At 35.5% G+C, this 3,146-nt stretch overlaps 1 long non-coding RNA gene across 1 annotated transcript; it reads right to left on the reverse strand.

Moving 5' to 3' along the window:
* Nucleotides 1-1,521: 1,521 nt before the first annotated feature.
* On the reverse strand, nucleotides 1,522-3,146 carry LOC110905687. The gene is made up of 3 exons (XR_002573343.2): nucleotides 3,012-3,146; nucleotides 2,479-2,532; nucleotides 1,522-1,828 (listed from the first exon to the last, which is right to left on the reverse strand). It is a non-coding gene; the product is annotated as an uncharacterized LOC110905687 (long non-coding RNA).

Raw genomic sequence — 3,146 nt, forward strand, 5'->3', positions numbered from 1 at the left:
ATAACAAGACTTTTCGGGTGATCGTACGACTAACCGGGAGCTTAACAGAGTTAGTTAAATGACCTAAGGCCCTTAAAAGATAACTATGGGGGTCCTAAGTGCAATAAATGGAACTTAAATAAAGTTTAAATGGACCAGGGATTGAAATTGCAAAGTTGCCAAGGTTTTTACCGGATCAGAAGGTCTACGCGGCCCGCGTAGACTCCTTAAGGAGCTTACGCGGCCCGCGTCCGACTGCCAGATGCAGAAAAATGGGACAGGTGCATGTACAGCAGGTTACACCGCCTTTGCATGGTGGCTTTCGAACTTAGGGACTGTACCAATGGTATTTCATGCATAGGGGACACCTGGGGAGATCAGGAATCACTTGTAGACTTTGTTAGAATGATCTTGTGAGATTCAGATTCCTATATAAGGAGTTCTTGTTTGCTAGTTCATGGCACATTCTCAAAAATCATTCTCAACTCATCTCTGGAACTTCTTGGAGCTCAAACAAGTTTCCTCAAGTTCCTAATTCGTGCTAAGAGCATTTGTAAGCATTCTTAGCTTCTCTAGTTCAAGTTTCATTAGTCTAATGACCAAAAGTCAAAGCCATCGTAATTAAGCTTTGACTTAGTGATTAATCACTAATGGTCCAGTCATTTTTCAAATTGAAAGTGGCTATGAGTTGGTAATTATGTGGGTAATAAGTCCTTAAAAGGGCACCCCCTGATTATCACTCTAACTTGGTCAATTGTCGGGTCAAACTTAATATTAAAAAGTCAACAGAAAGCTATTTTGCAAATAAATTCATAACTAGTATGTAGAAGTTATGGAACCTGTTTTAACACTAAAATAACTTGGTAAATAATGTAAGAACATGTCTAAGCATGTTCAACCCGACAATTCTGAGTTTAGGCTCGGTTCGGAACCGAAAGTCGTAAAAGAAGACTTTTGCTTTGACTTTTAGTTCTGACCCGATTTAGCTTGTATTAGATATGCCTTAAGGTTACTTTAGGACCATATTATAAGTTAGTAAATCCCTCTGAGGTTATACTACATGGTTCCTTAATTATCCGATTCATTTGCATGTTTCCGTTAATTGCTTAAATATTGACCATTATGCCCTTTTGACATTAAAACGAGATTTTTGAAAATGTGAGATGACAAAAACCTTTATTACTGATTTATAAACTTGTCCTAAATATTTGACATCAGTTTGAGGTCTAAATTAGGAGTTATGCTCAATATCGTAATTTGAAAGCTTTTTATTAATTAAACGGCATATTAAGCATAAAGCCTATTTAAACCCGAATTTTGACACCAGACCTTTTACCCACTGATGTAATATAATATTTTAGGATTTTTGAAGATTTTTATTAATTTTTAAACTGATCATAACATGGGGTTCTTGCTTTGATTCGGTAATTGACGGCTATACCATTTTTGCTAATAAAATGAGTTTTAGATAACATTTTGATACCATTGTAAGGTCCGCTTTTCCATAAAAATAATGGTTTACTTAAAAATAAATAAACTAAAGACATCAAAACACCAAATTTGATACATAATGAAATTCTTACAAAAATTGGGCATGACCCGTTCGTACAACGAACGTACCCCCTGTTTTTAACACAATAAACTAACGACAATCTACGACCCATTTCAACTTTAAACTTCCTAAAACTAAGACAACAAGTTTTCAGTGTATGACTTCTAACAAGATCAAACAAAGTAACAAGACATGGACCCAAAAAGTGTGCATATAAACTAGCGGAAGCGCTTGGTATAATAAGGCATGAACACGTGCTCGCTCCATATATGCAAATCGCCTAAAGTGGAGTTTTACCTACATTAACAATCAAATTTTAAAAGGTTAGTTATCACACTAGTTAAATCATAATCCTTTCGTTTTAGCCCCATCCATACAAAAACATTCATCCTTTTACGCATTCGACTACCCAAATAGTTGGGTTAGGCATAAACACTCTCATTGAGAGTTAAGCATATACATTCGACCCGTTTAATTGGGTTTGGCATAAACACTCTCATTGAGAGTTAAGCATACACATTCGACCCGTTTAATTGGGTTTGGCATAAACACTCTCATTGAGAGTTAAGCATACACGTTCGACCCGTTTAATTGGGTTTGGCATAAACACTCTCATTGAGAGTTAAGCATACACGTTCGACCCGTTTAATTGGGTTATTTACTTTCAACATTACTCTTCATTCTATCCGCATAACGGATTAAGCTTTCAACATTCATTATGGCATTCGAAACTACCCGTTCAAACGGATGGCATTCATCTCTACTTGACACGATTTAATTTAAATCGGTCAAAATGTATAGCTTAACACAACTTTCGTTAGCATACCCAAATCCACAAGGATTTGTTATTTACTTGCCATTTTACCACGATTGTCATACAAGGATAGTTCTACATCAAGTTAAGTAAAAAGAGAATTTAACAAAGATCTGTATGCAACGGAACATACCTCGGTCTTGCGTGCCTTCCGTTTTCCTAGTGCTTGTACCTTCTTCCTTCACGCCTACATTACAACGTTCATTCATTCATTTAGTTCATCTACTTCATTCTATCATTTTTCCAAGTTACTCATAAATTCAGTTCTTAAGCATTTCATCAAACACTTGGTAGGCATCATAATTAAGGTATGAGGTACAAGTCTCTAAAGCACATTTTTACTAGTTCATCATCACCCAACATTCATATTTATTCTAATTTTGCATAACTAATTCCTCCTTCATCAATTTATCTAACATTCAAGCATTACAAACTAGATCATATATACATCAAGATAACATACAATCACCATCATTATGATCTTCATAATCATAACACAATTTCACAAAGTGGGTTTTCACTACAATCTTTCATGCAACCTAAAATCACACATGATTCTTGTTCTAGGAGGCAATTCTAACTCAAATTTCCCATATATGGTACAAGAAATCGAGATTGGTTGAACCCCTCATTCTATAATTCGTGATTTCAGAAAATTAAGCTTACCACTTCAATAATCGAGTTTAGATGAGTGTAAATCGAAGTTCATGCATTGGATTATCCTTGAATTTCCTCTTCAATTTGCTGAATTTGGAGAACAAGGGTTTCACCTTGTTCTCCTTCTGCTTGATCGATCCAACC

The sequence above is a fragment of the Helianthus annuus genome, chromosome 7 (genome assembly GCF_002127325.2).
Source record: "Helianthus annuus cultivar XRQ/B chromosome 7, HanXRQr2.0-SUNRISE, whole genome shotgun sequence".
NCBI classification, from domain to species: Eukaryota; Viridiplantae; Streptophyta; class Magnoliopsida; order Asterales; family Asteraceae; genus Helianthus; species Helianthus annuus.